The 15,690-nt window shown below is 37.0% G+C and overlaps 1 pseudogene; it reads left to right on the plus strand.

The window, feature by feature from the left end:
- The first annotated feature begins 2,731 nt into the window (after positions 1-2,731).
- LOC127195323 (caspase-3-like) lies at positions 2,732-3,401 on the plus strand (annotated as a pseudogene).
- The last annotated feature ends 12,289 nt before the right edge of the window (positions 3,402-15,690 follow it).

A 15,690-nucleotide genomic window follows, 5' to 3' on the forward strand; every position in this document is an offset into this window, starting at 1 on the left:
TCAAAATAATTAATTATTGCTAAATGCTGAGAAAACAGGTATAGGAGTAACTAAGTTGAAGTTTCTGTTATTTTTTTTTTCATTGATTTTTTTTACCCTGAGTTTAATTATTTTTGTCCCATCACCTGTATTGAGGTATTATTTCTTCATGATTTCCCAGGTTTCAACTGTTTCATTTGGGTAATAAATATGAGATCTCACAAGGTTTCTTTTAATATATATGTTTTTATTATAATTTATTCCCGTTGCATCTGGAATGTTATCCTCTTGCTCTTATCTTCCCATTCCCAACCTCCCTCCCTCTTCTGCCCTATTCCACTCTCCTAGAGGTCTGATGGGAGGACCCTCCTACCTCACTGTCTGGCCACAGTCTCATGAGGTCAGCCTGCATCCCTTTCCTCTAGGTGCCCACAAGGGGCAGTGATCAAAACCTGGGAACCAGAGTACATGTTAGAGGTTCACCAGCAGTTCCCCGCTACCACCACATGGAGAATGAGGTGTTCAGCAGCTACATCTGAAGAGGGGGTCTTGGTTAGTCCATCAGTTGTACAGGACCCCTTGTCCAGATCCACAGGCCTTGATGACCTTTCTGTGGAGCTCCTGCTCCCTCTGGGACCTTGCGTCCCCTCACTCCTCCCTACAACTATCAGGGCTCCTCCCACTGTCCAGCTTTGAGTCCCAGTACAGGTCCTGATTCCCCACTGTGTGAAGTCTCCCAGAGAAGACTTATTTTGGGCTAATATCCACTTATAAGTGAGTGTATACCACGTGTGTCTTGCTGAGTCTGGGTTACCTCACTCAGGATGACCATTTCTAGTTCTATACAGGAGCTGGTTGTTTGAGAAAATCAAGAAGATAGACAAACCCTTAGCCAAACTAACTAAAAAGCAATAGGAGAGTATCCAGATCAACAAAATCACAAATGAAAAGAAAGACATAAGGAAAGATACTGAGAAAATCCAAGGAATCATTAGGTCTTACTTCAAAAGCATATATGCCACAAAGTTTGTAAATACGACTGCTGTGAACTTGTGTCGAGGGGTGGTATCATGTATTTTTTATGTTAATTAATAAAAAGCCATCCCACCTGGGCAAGGCAGAGGAGCTAGAGGTGTGCCTAAGGTTCCAGAAAGAGGAGAGAGAGAGGAATCCTGGGAAGAAGAAGAGAGGCTATCATGAGGAAGAAGGAGAGAGGGACCCAAGGGGAGAGGAGAAGAAGGCTGCCATGGGTTAGATGAAAGAGAAGCACATGGCCAGCATAGATGGAGAATCCGGCCCAGATGAAGAACTTTAGCAAGTATTTGGAATTGTAGATGGAAGGGAGCATAATAAAAATTATTAAAAGCACATGCATGGTATTGGGGCAGACATCACATACCTGCTCCACTATGGGAAGTTGTTTAGAGGATTAATGTCTGCCCTGCTTCAGTTGACTAAGGCTATTTTAAAATATAACAAGTGTCAGTGTCTTGACTGATTGCTAGTCAGACATACTAATAATACTAATAATATAGGTAATTTAAAAACAATAAACTTTCCTCTGAAAACTGCCATCACTGCATCCCACAAATTTGGATATGTTTTTTTTTTTTCAGTTTCGTTCAATAAAAAGAAGTTTTACATTTTAAATTGACCCAAATTTTGTATAGTTATGTGTAGTTCAGCTTCCATCAATTTACATATTTTCTGCCATTTTCTTGTAGATATCTGGCTTTAAAATTTGGTGTTCAGATAGGATTTATGATGTTTTTTCAGTTTTCCTATATCTGTTGATTCTTTGCTTCTTAATATATGGGCAATTTTGGAGAAAGTTCCATGGTCTTCTAAGAAGAAAAAAATATGTTCTTTAGTGTTTTGGTGGAATGTTCTATTGATAAATATGATTTAACTACAGCATGTGTCTGTTTACAGTTGTCTAGATGACCAGGCTATGGGTTTGGGACAGTCATTCAATATCATTATGTTAAGGTCAATATGTGATTTTAGCTAGACTAATGTTTCTTTTATAATATGGGTTGACCTTGTGTTTGGGGTATAAAATGCTTAGAATTATAATATCCTCTTGGTGAATTATTAATGATTATGCATGTATTCTCTTAAATGTGGGTGTTAACGATTGACATAAGTTTGTTTCAGTCAGAATAACCATAGAAATTAGGTATCTTGTAAAGGGTGAGGTTGAAAGAGGTTATCTCTGAAAGAAAAAGGTAATAGAATATAGTTTTCTATATAGATAAAAGGAAAACTAGAAAGGGAGAATTAAGAAGGAAAGCTATGGCATAGTAAGAGAGGAAATATAGGTGAAAGGCAACTAACACTAAAGCACCCTTGAAAGACCATATTAAAACCTATTACTGTAGAAGTTTTCTAGCTTGTGTGTGTTTGTGTGTGTGTGTGTTTGTGTGTGTGTGTATACAAACAAATGTATAGACATTGTAATGCAGTAAATATTGCAACAAGCGCACATCTTATGTTACCAAGTAAAACCTCAGTTTCTGAACTGGTTTATGTTGTTAAATTGTTGGCCAAAGTATATCCCAGCCTTAATACTTTCAAACTCAAAATCATTTCGTTATTCCTCACAACCTGACTATAAGGCCCTATTGGTAAGAGGCCGTATACATTTACTTAGGTCATTGAACACAAAAATTGCATTATTGAGAGGGCTGGCCATTGGCTGACGCTGAGAAGTCAAGTCATGACTGGTACTCGCTAGTAAAGGAAAGTGGTCATGGAGAATAACAAAACCTCAGTGCAATTGAAATTCACTAATAATTTTGAAATAAAGACTATGTATGGAAGCAAATCAACCTCAGAGAGACATTGATGGGCCTGAAACATGAAGTCAGGAATAAAAATGATCTTACTCGGGTTGAAATTGTATCTAAAGAAGGTCATTGCAAATGGAGCAGCTTTATTTGTGTGTTTTTAAGCCATGGCGATGAAGGAATGATTTTTGGAACAAATGGGTCTGTTGACCTGTAAAAATTAACTCGTTACTTGAGAGGGGACTACTGCTGGACTCTAACTGGACAGTGGAAGCTCTTCATCATTCACGCCTGCCATGGTACAAAGCCGGACTGTGGTGTTCAGACAGACATGGGATTGACAATAGCATGGCATGCCTGAAGATACTGGTGGAGGCTGACGTCCTGCATGCTTACACCACAGCACCTGGCTACTTTTCACTCTTCGTGGAGAAATTCAAAGGGTGGGTTCTAGTTCATCCCATAACTGGGCACCATGCTGAAACTGTATGCACACAAGCGTGTACGTACACTCTTAACTGGAAGGTAGCTACAGAGTGTGAGTCCTCCCTGGACTCCACTTTTCATGCAAAGAAGCAGATTCCATGTACTGTGTCTATGCTCACATCAGAACTGTATTTTTTTTTTTTTTAATTACTGAAGAAACCTTGAATTTGGAAGTGATGTATAGAAATGAAGCCTTGAACCAACAGAGCACACATTGTAACTACTGGGTGTGGCATTTGCCTGAGTACATATTTGTTATTTAATAATCTTGTTCTGTTACTGAAAAAATACATGGGTATTTATGTGGTAGGAAAAACATGAGTGAACTCAGTTGGGTCTTTGCAGGCTAACATACATCAGTAGCAGGCATAAGTGTCTAGGGGCTAAGGTCTACAGGCATATGTTTTTTACTTGTTCTTATACAAATCAACTTACTTTTTAGAGACCACCAAACTATCTAAGGAGTGGTTATGTAACAGCCTCAAATTGTTGATTATTAAAATGAAATAAAGAAATTCTAGCCTGACCATTGTCTCCTGGATGGTGTTGACTGCTGGCACTCAGAGGAAGGACAGCAGGCTACCAAGAAGAGACTTGATACCCTATGAGCATATACAGGGGGAGGAAATCCCCTTCAGGAACAGTCATAGGGGAGGGGAATAATGAGAAAATGGGAGGGAGGGAAGAATGGGAGGATACAAGGGATGGACTAACAATTTAGATGTAATATGAATAAATTAATAAAATATATTTAGAAAACAATTAATAAATGGGAAAAAAGAAATTCTAGAAGAACATAATAAAATACTAGCTTTGAAATAGAATGTAAGGAAAGGAAAAATGAATCTACTGTAATTAGAGAGAAGATAGTTGAAGCCAGAGCACAGACATGTTAGTTCTATAGGCACAAGTTCAGAAAAGAACTGCCAGCTGGACCCAACTCATGAGTACTGTGTGGATGATGTGCCAAAGTCCAATTGTGAGCCAGATCAGAAATTTCTGAGAAAGTACTTTTCTAAAGTGATGAAAGCCTTGAGAAAGTTCACTGAGCTGCCGGTACAGAGCCTGGAAGCATGCTGACTTTTCTTTTGAAGTTAACAATAAAAGGAAAACAATGGTGATATTCATATTGTCACCAGAAATTAAAGGATTATGGCACACAGGACTTGGAAATATCCCGTCCTAGGCCCTGCAGCCCACATGGAGAAGCTGCAGAACTCCATTCCCATCAGGGAGGCTGCGCTCCAGACTTCCTCATTCATGGAGGTGCTGAGTACATTGCTGGTTATATTGAGGTGTCCAGCATTCTGCATAAGCTTCCGTTTTTGCATAAAGAAAGGAAGAAACTCAATTATAAATGTTTATACACATTTATACTTGTTAGATTCATGTTTAAGCTGTATCTATTAATTCCTTCGAAGTAAATGTAGTATGTGATTATTTTAAAGTGTGTTCCCAAGTGATAATTTTATAAAAGGTTGTTATCTTACATTTTTATTTCAAAACATGAGCTCATATTTAAAATAAAAAAAAATAGAGTTAGTTCAACTAGATTATTCTTAGTGACTAGAGTTTTTTAGCTGGAAGGTACTTAACTACTGATGGAGAAAATTAATTATTACTATCTCACAACTATGAACAATTTGAACAGTGAGGGCACCATGCCTACAAGATATTCCAGTGAAATACTGGCACAAATGTTATGGCAGGATCCAAACACTTTGAACTGGATTTAGGCCCCATTCTGGGAATAGAATTCTTAACTGACACTGATAAAATGGCCAAGACTCCAAGACTAGATGGTCATGAGATCTACAAAAACACACACAATTATTATCTTGCTAAAGGAACACAGCAATAAAATAATTTCTAATAACATATCACTTTGCTTACAAATAAGTGCATCATTGAACCTGCATCAGAAAAGCTTCTTCTTTCAATAGGTGGGAACTAACACAGATACGCACACTTCTACTTTGTCTGTAGAGTGAGAAACTTCAGAGCACTCAGTCCAAAATGTTATATCTTTATCAAACTCCTCCTTGAGAGGTTCAGAGATCTACGAGGAGGAAAAGGCAGGAATATGGTAAGAAGTAGAGGTGATAGATAACTTCAAGGTAAAGCATCTTCCAGACACAGTAGGGATGGTATACATATTGCCTCTCAGAGCATGCACAAGACCTGCTCATTTCAAATACCAGCACCAAGAATTGAGAAGAGGCACAAAGACCCTCATTTAATTAACAAAGTCTTTGCAATTGATTCGTAGAAAGAGAAAAAGTAATGTCCCCCGCCCTCACCTCCCACCCTGGCTCCAGTGAAATGTCACAGGGTATATCAAACACATGCCAAGAAACTTATGTCAAGGAGTAGTTGGTCACACAAAACGGACTCTATTTTTGTGGTTGTTAACTTTTTAAAAGTTATTTTGTATCTTATAGCAATTATTTTTGCTGTTATATGTTTGATATGACTTTTGGTTTTGGATTTTTGTTGTTGTTTGTTTTTTTTTTTTTTTTTTTTTTTTTTCCTAAGGGGCCATCTGAGAGAGAAGGACAAAGACAGAAAAACAGACAGAGAGTGACAAAGAAAGTATTTGAAGTGGGTATGTAAGGTGGTTGATAATAATATCATAAAATAACATTGCATGAAAATAACTTAATTACAAAACAAATTTTAAAACCATATAAGTAAAATCCAAAGCAAATAATAAATTATATAACAAGTACATTTTTGTGTTTGAGACAGTCTAACAGTGTAGCTAAAACTGTACTGTGGCTTACTAGGTAGTGAAATTTGGCATCCATCATATTATAATTCTCTTGCATTAGTCCCCTCCCCCCCAAATACGAGGATTGATAAAGGGGCTACCCTGACAAGCTATTTGTAAGTTATAATGTAGTACATTTTAGATGTTTGTTGAAATGCTTACTAAGCCAAAAGCATTTCCAGCATTGATTGTTTTAAGTGTTGTTAATTTTCTACCAATAAAAATTACATATTAATAGAAACTCATAAATAAAGTCTGGTCAAGCACAGAGAATATGTTTGTCACTAAGCAATATTATTCTTTATTTGACAATACATTAGATATGAATGTGGGGTGTGTGTGTGTGTGTGTGTGTGTGTGTGTGTGTGTGTGTGTGTGTGTGTGAGTGTGTGTGTGTGTGTGTGTGTGTTCCATTTCCAGGACTATAGCCTGAGTGTGTGACAATCACACAGTATCAATTTAATTTAAAATAATGTTATTAGCTGAATTTTCTCAATTGATCAAAATTAGGAGAAGCTTCTTTGAGTTGATGAATGTATTATTTGTTATTTTATATAAGATATTAAAACATAGTCAGAACAACGTACAAAATATGTATGAAATAATATATAATTTAAATTCTGCAACAGTGTTGCTCTTTCAAAGGATTACACCCAAAAACTTAGGTCTGTGGAATCTGGCTGGAATACAGACACACCCTTAATATACACCTTTAACCCCCAACAATGACATCTAACTGAGGGAAAGACAAGGTGACAAATCAGAGAAAGACTTAGGAGAATGAGTCAGGGATAGGATGTGCCCAACTCTTACAATAAAGACGGGAAAGAGAAGCTACTTAGGCTCAGGAGGAGAGTACAGTACAGGAGTACAGTAAAATTTGTGGAGACAGTACAGGAAAGTTCAGGAGTACAGTACAGTTTGGTTCAGTTCAGTTTTTGCAGTTCAGTTTGTGTTTATAAGAAGTGGAGAGAAGCCATTTTGAATCAGTCAGCTAGAAGAGGAATTTTGAACCAGAACAGCTGAGATAAACCAGCCAGTCAGGGTTCAGAAAGAGCTAGAAAGGATGACCTTATTCAGCAATAAGTCTTGGAGCCTGTAAATATTCTAGAACTTTGTTGGCAGACAAAGGCTAGAAGCAGAAGTGTGCAAAGTCCATGCTTGCAGGTGATTAGATTGTACAGTGTCTAGAAGCTCCCAGGCCTCGGCCTAGGGATAGTTAGATAGAAACACTCTGGGATCAGCCCAAGCCTGGTACTCTTACAGCTTAGGTACTGTTCTCATCTCATCTCCTCTTCTGAGGAGATAAAAGCAACATTTGCAGTTATATTATTAAATAGACTACAATCTCTCTCTCTGTCTCTCTCTCTCTGTCTCTGTCTCTCTCTCTCTGTGTCTCTCTATGTCTCTCTCTCTGTCTCTCTCTCTCTCTGTCTCTCTCTCTCTCTCTGTGTCTCTCTATGTCTCTCTCTGTTTCTCTCTCTGTCTGTCTCTCTCTCTGTCTCTCTATGTCTCTCTCTGTTTCTCTCTCTGTCTCTCTCTCTCTGTCTCTGTCTCTCTCTGTCTCTCTGTCTCTCTCTCTCTCTCTCTCTCTCTCTGTCTCTGTCTCTCTCTCTCTCTCTCTCTCTCTCTCTCTCTCTCTCTCTCTCTCTCTCTCTCTCTCTCTCTCTCTCTCTTTAAGCTCTGAACCACAATATACAAGAGTCAGGTATAAGGTTACATACATGGTTCTGTCAGAAAAGTAAGAACATTTGTAAATATTAACACCAATTTCTTTATTAAAAAATATTTGTTGCAGTTAGTAATTGATTTCAGGCATATCATTGTTATTTCATACAGGTATTTTCAGAAATTCACTGGGCAATAATGTACTATAGTTTATAAGAAAAGATAAATAGCTATGAGTGTTTATTGTTTTCTTTTATGTACAATAGTTAAGGTGTTATCTATGATAGCTTCATTGCCAGACTAAATCTTCATTTCTTTTCTTTCTTTCTTTCTTTCTTTTTGTTTTTTGTTTGTTTGTTTGTTTTGTTTTGAGTAGATTTTCTTAGCTTTACATCTCCAATATTCTCTGTACACATGGTATTAAAATCTTGACTTCAAGCTTTTTAAGATTATTCATTGCTGAACCAAATGTTAGTGTGCCTTTCTTATGTACAGAATATAAATATAAAGATTGTTTTAAATCTAGCTTTATTGCTTCAGCACTAGCTGTTATATAGATGTGTTAGTAACCTTTACCTAAAAGCAATAATATTCATTTTGACTTACAGTTTCAGTAGTTAACATTGAAGATCAGATGGACCCACCGCTAAGAACTGAGACAAGGTAGACTATCAAAGAGCTAGAAGTATGTATATATTTCTTGGAGGCCAAGAAGCATAAAAAGTGAGACATTAGGGAGCAGGTTAAAATACAAAACTAAGAACCACACCTTTGGGGTAGAGTGATGGCTCAGCAGTTAAGAGCACTGTTTGCTCTTCCAGAGGTCCTGAGTTCAGTTCACAGTAACTACATGTGGCTTACAACAACCCCTAATGCAATCTTATTCCCTCTTCTGGTGTGCATGAAAACAGAACACTCAAGTACATAAAATAAATACATAAATAACTCCTTTAAAAATCATACTTTTGCTACTCTAGTTCTTGAAAGAAAGATCCTTTTCAGAGTTCTACCACCTCTCACATGATAATACCATGAGGGAATTAAATCATGTTCTCTCGTGATCTCCCTCTTTTGTGCGCACACTTTCCATCCATGGTTTGCTTTCTACTGTTGTCGTGAATCCCACGGCCAAAAGAATATTTTGGTGGAAATAATTTATTTTATCATTTTGCTTATACTGTGTCATGGAGGAGAGTTAGAACAGGAATTCAAGCAGGATTGTCAAGGCAGGAACTGAAGATGAGAAATTGGAAGGATGCTGTGGGTGGCTTGTCCAGGTCTTAATACCGTTTCTGCTGTTGTTGCTGTTTTCCCTTTATATGAAAATAGATTCTTTTCTCATGCAATTTATCTTGATAATACTTTCCCCTGATTTTACTACTCCAAATTCCTCCCCTCCCCCATTCCATCTGTATCTTGTCCTTTTCTATCATTATAAAAGACCAAGGTTTACTCATTATAAAATATCAAGTTTCTAAGTGATAACAACAAAATAAAATTATTATTATCAAACAAACCCCATCACATTGATGATGGACAAGGAAAACCATCAGAATGAAAAGGTCTGAAGAGAAGGAACGAGAATCAAGATCCCAATTTTTTCATTCACTCAGGAATCCCATAAAAATACTAAAGTGAAAGCCATAAAACACATGCAGAGGACCTGGTGCAGACACATTCAGGTCCTGTGCTTGTTCCTTCAATCGTGTTCAGGTCGTATGAGCTGTATTTGTTTGATTTAGAGGGGACCTGTTGTCCTCATATCCTCCATCACCTCAGGCTCTTACATTCTTTTAGTTCCACTTCCATTGGGTTCCACATATCTGGAATGGATTTGACAGAGATATGTCATTTAAAGCTGTGTCCAAGGTCTCACTATGGGTATCTGTACTTCTCCAATCTGCTGCCAGAAAAAAAAAAACTTCTCTGATAGGGGCTGAGTAAAGCACACATTTATGAAAATAGCAGAATATCATTAAGAGTCATTTTAACATTACTTTTTCCCCTTCTAAACCCATAGTATGTGGTTTAGCTTTGGTCTCTGGGTCTATCTAGTTTCCATCTCTTAGTTACCCAAACACTATCGGGTATGGGGTCCATCTTGTGTTGTGCACTTTAAGTTGCATCACACATTGGTGGTTTACTCACACAAGCTTTGTGCCACCATTGCCCTAGCATATTTTGAAGGCACAAGAGCATTGCAGATCAAAAGGTTTGTGTTTAAACTTGTCTTTTGATGTTCTGCATAGTGTCTCCCTGTACCAAAGACACTAGAATGTAGGGATGAAGTTTCCATAAAGGCACCAGCTCTACATCTCCATGTCCAGTGAGCAGTGTGGGTGTTGTCTTTAGAAGAGGAGCCTTGCTGTTCATGTTTGGACAGCAATCTATTTTCTTGCCGTAGCTGGGGTTGTTTGGAGATTCCCATCAGACCCTTTGTCTAACAATTAAATTTGATGACACTCAGTAAGAGTATTGGAAGTTTCATTTGGTGACAAGAGATGGCCAGTTCAGACCCCATCACCTACATTATTTGAAGTCTTCTGTATTTTATAACTTTCCCACAGTACAAGGTTTCTATAAAACCCTTCAAATTTCCCTCAATTCTAGCTATTTCTCCCGGCATGTCCTCCCTTAAAGTCATCTTCCATCCTTCTTACCATCTGATTCTTTTTTTTCTGGTTGCCCTGCCTCCAGTCCACTTATAAAATATATTTTATTTCTCATTCTCACAGAGATCTATGTGCCTCCCTGACCCCTAGTACTTTTCTGTATACCTAGCATCTCAGGGTCTAGATTGTGTATGATGTATATTTATGATTATATGTGGATAATAGCCATTATTTGACCACGTCCCCTGGATGAGGAGGCCTGGTGGCTCTCAGAGGAAGGACAGCAGGCTACCAAGAAGAGACTTGATACCCAATGAGCAAATACAGGGGGAGGAGGTCCCCCTCAGTCACAGTCATAGGGGAAGGGAATAGGGGGAAAGCAGGAGGGAGGGAGGAATGGGAGGATACAAGGGATGGGATACCAACTGAGATGTAATAAGAATAAATTAATAAAATATATTTAAAAATTAAAAATTAAAAAGTGATGATAATCAGCTATTGTTTTCTTTTAGTGTGTAAGCTATATCATTTTCTAACAAAATCCATAATTTTACTTTTAGAATAAATCCTCTGTTTACCTCAAATACTTGTTATCATGTTGGTCTATGCTAGGACAGATCTTGTTTATTTTGTTTAATGTTCTATTTATTTAATTTTTCTTATTTTTAATATGTTACTGCCACATTAATAATGTTAAAATGCAAGTTTTCTCATGTCATCAGTTGCTAAAATATTTTCCCCAGTCTTTTCATCTGGCTTGGGTTAATTTAGATCTTTCGCTTTCCCTTCTAAGTTCTATCCACACTCCTTCATCTTCTCATCCCCAACTACTGTACTTTCCTTGATGTTCTCCAAAATTACTAAGCAGGTCATTAGAGAAAACTTCCACTGACTATTTTCTCTGTTTTCATTGATCGTGGCTTCATTGGTCTTTGACCCATGTCACCTCAAAACTAATACTTACAGATTTCCTTCTTCAAATAGCCATCTTTTTGTGAAAATGTTTGATACATTTTCAGCTTTGGTTGATTCTTCATCCTGTCCTATCACTCAGTCTATGCTGTTGAGTGTTGTGCTACCATGTCCCCCAGTAAGCACCTGACTTCCACAGACACACAGTTTAGCTTTATTCACTATGACATCTTTGCAAGCAGCAGAGAGTCTACTATAGCAAATTCACCAATAAGTATTTCTTGGCTGAATGAGTGTTGAATAATTATATGCTTAAATAAGTTACTAATGAGGAGAAAGCTGAATGGCTGTTGTTCTATTTGACTCTGAGTATGACTTAATTTTATTTACCTTTCTGCTTCTCCTACAACTTATCTTCCTAACTTCCAACCATGATTGTTCTCATTACAGAAAAATCAAATGTTTTTAGTTTATTCCTAAGGTGAACAATCTGTCATCAATAAATCATGCTGCATTAAAAACTACAACTGATTGTTTTGATTTAAGCTGATAAATTGTTTCTTTAGCTTAGTGTATTAGCAGAAACTCAAGTTTTTCTTACATATATTTACTTGTGTTAATTATTAATGAAAAGGTGGTCTATGTATTAAAGTATATAATTTGAATAAAGATATTTATATTCATTGATCATGGAAATAAAGACCGATTTACATTTTAAACAGTATATTAAATTATTCTTAAGTGTTAAAGTATCATAGTCACTTTAAAGTTCATGACTCATATTTATTAAAATTCCGTGTTTAGGACATAGCTGTAGGTGAAATATTTGTTACTAGTTCCACTCGGAGCCAAAGAACAAATTCTTAAAGCAGTAAGTTTCACCACTGTATAGGATGTATTTTTAAAGGACTGACTGAGACCAGACAGAACACGTATCAAGCAGAACAAGCCGAAGCCTAGTGAGGAAAGCTGACCAGATGGAGCATGTCCTTCCACTTACGAAAACTCACGGTTGCCTTGCATTACTCACTCACAGGAATATGCTAGGGTACTATCACAGAATGAGCACCTGCACTCATACAGCTGGAGAATAGAATCATTTCATGGAATTCATGTAATATAAAGGAAAGAGAAAGGTTTTGTACATACCAATAAATATGATTATGTCCAAATGCTTATTAGAAGATGATGAAATATTATTTCACTTCAGAAACGACATTTTACCTGGATCCTTTATAAAAGTAGTAAATGTCCTGTGAATTCAGAAAGAAAAGATATTTTAAAAATCTGGTTAATGTGAATAGAAAATGCAGACATGACAGATGCTTGCTAAAGAGTATAGACTATTTACTGTCTACAGCATATTGGAAGAAAAAAGAGCCTACCAGCTGGAGCCCAGAGAATAAGAACACAAAGATGAAGTGCTGTATTAAATCAGATTAGAATCTCACACAAAACTAAAACCTGTCTTTAGTTAGTGTACAGGTCTTTTCCTCTCATAGGGAATAGTAATATTGACTTTTAGAAATATTACTAAAATTTATACCAATGGGAGCCAGTGAGTTTGCTCAGTGAATAAAAGTCCTTGCAACGGAAACCTGACAAACCAAGTTGAATCTTGGAATCCATGTAAAAAGGGAAAAAGCCAAACACGGCAGTGTGCGTCTATAAACCAAGCACTTCTACTGGAATATTGTAGGTGGGAACAGGAGAAGTCACCTAGCCTGGGGTACATAGCAAGACAGAAACAGAGAAGTCCCTGCTCAACCAAGCAAATGGAGAGAAATCACTACCAGAGTTTACCTACTAACATCCATATGAGTGCCATGATACACACATACACCCTTGCATGCATGCGAGCGCATGCACACACACACACACACACACATCCAAATATACAGTGATAATAATATTATTAATGGTAAATCATACATATATGTTTATAATAATGTTACTAATATTAGTAATATTATAGTGATTGTTTTTCTTGTTGCACTTTTAAAAATTGTCTAAAGTTATCTCCCCCATATTTATACAGTTTTCCTCCCCTTAATACAGAATCGTCCTCAAACATCAACAACCGTACTCTTACCTTCCACAGGAAGCCAACCATAATCTTCACACCTTCACCTACCAAAACTGTGTCAGCTAAACATGCTACAATTTTAATTTCTAGACAATGAAATTAAACTTAAATTATCTTTTTCTTATTTTCCATAATACCATTATCATTGAGGTTTAGAAGGGAGACCAGAAAAATATAATCATATTATCAGTTATTTCAAAGTGCCTTGATAAGATTCCTTGAGAATAAAAGATTTTAATAGATACAAATATAGGTCTGAGGTGAATAGAAGCTTTATTTGGGGGACTGTTATTCACCTCAGACCTATAGCTTAGAAAAATGTGCTCATATAGATGTGCATGTGTCTGCTTATATCTGTATTTATGTGCTCATATATATGTGTGTAAATATAGTTGTATGAAAATGTATATATACATAATTGCACATATGATATTAGTTTCAAAATAAAATAAGTACATATTAAGTAAAAAATAAATAACCACTTGAGCTTTAGGTAAAAGTCCCATTTTCTTCTGTGATGGGTTAAGCACATGTTTTACAAATGTTACTCAGATTACATGTGCAAATCTTCTCTCTCTTGAACCATCCTCTAGTCTCCCATACAGACTAGCTTACACTGTCTCTCACATCCCCCTTTACTCTCTAACCTAAACTACTCTCTGATCTCTCATACACTCCTCTTCCACCCCACTGAGAATACAATACAACATTTATTGCATCTCAATGATCACTGGAATCTCAGAAGCTTCTACAGAATATCCTGAAGCTAAAATGACGTTGAACTAAACTAATTAAATTAAATTAAACTAAAATGACATATACTTGTAACTCCACTTCAGAGACTCAGAGAGGGTTCTGGCAAGGAGTTACAGAGATAATTCAATGCTACATTGTCTGAGATAATGGTAGGAAGAGTAAAGAGTGGGTTTTGTGGCTACAAGGTTTCAACATCACCAAGACCATACACTTTATGTGCTGTAAGGCTTTGCGTCTTCCATTTTGTCTCTGTCCTAAAGACACAGATGCTGACAAAGAGAGATGAGTGAATAGTGAATTTCAAGAAAGGCTCCATCAGTGTAGGTTTATGTTTCCACTCTTGTAAAAAGGAAAAGTTATAGAGGTATCTCCAAAGATTTCAAATGGAATAAATGTGCTTAAAAATAACATTCAAGGGCTAGAGAGATGGCTTAGAGGGTAAGAGCACTGTCTGTTCTTCCAACAGTCCTGAGTTCAATTCCCAGCAACCACATGATGGCTCACAATCATCAGTAATGACATCTGATGCCCTTTTCTGGCGAGCAAGCACACATGTAGGCACACTACTGTATAAATAATAAAGAATCTTCAAAAATACCATTCAAAATTAAGATCAGGCATTGGAGAACAACTGTCTCATCAGCTAATACCATATGCCATGTATCACTCTCCTGCAGTGGACTCAAGTATGGTTCCCAGCACCCAAGTGTAATAGTAATTTCCAATTACCTGTACTCAGGAACTTAAAGCCTATGAACAACATTGACACATGTTTGGGCTTCACAGAAGGAACAGCAAAACATCTCTAGAACTCATGGATTACAGCCCATGGTTAGCAAAAACATGATGGGTGTCATAACCTGAGAACTACATGTCCCGAGGACTTCATGCTGTTAAAGAGCATAGCTCTGCTTGTTACCTTTGTGGTCCTTATAATCCCCCTTAGTATGTGAATTATGTGAGTACTATAAATGTGTATTCCAGGCCCTCACTGGGCAGTATCATTGGTATAGGCAATAACAATGCTTGATCTCTTTCAGAAATTGCTGCTGGAGTAGATTAATGATTCAAGCACCACCCTTGAAAAGAGCCTGAAGATGTAGATTGCTAACAATGGCCTTTAAGATGAATTTGGAAAAATAGATTGTTCTACAAGGTTAGCTAAAGATTTTTTGCTAGTGTCTGTGATGTAGAAAGTCTTAGGGAAAAATAGATTGTTTAGCAAAGTGAGGTAAAGATGTTTTTGCTATTGGCCCTGATGCAGGAACCTTTTGTTGTTGTTGTTGTTGTTGTTGTCTTGCACTTTATTTCACCTTTTAAGGAGTATGGGACAATGAGAAACAAAAGCAAAATAATTTCTCAACATGCTTTCCAAAATCAGTTACATGAGTTGGAAGAAACAGTAATAGTTATAGCCAGTCTGATATCCAGCACATCTCACAAGAATAAGAGAGTACACAGGTAAAGCATTCATTACATTAAAAAGATGACTTTTTGATAAAACAGGACTTGGGAGAAATGAAAGTAAATAAGGGATTGGTTACATGTAAAATAAAAGTAAACATGTTCTTGTTCACTTATTTCCTCCAACTCACACCTCTAAGTACCTGTGGACACACACAGACACACATA

The sequence above is a fragment of the Acomys russatus genome, chromosome 11 (genome assembly GCF_903995435.1).
Source record: "Acomys russatus chromosome 11, mAcoRus1.1, whole genome shotgun sequence".
Classification (NCBI taxonomy): domain Eukaryota; kingdom Metazoa; phylum Chordata; class Mammalia; order Rodentia; family Muridae; genus Acomys; species Acomys russatus.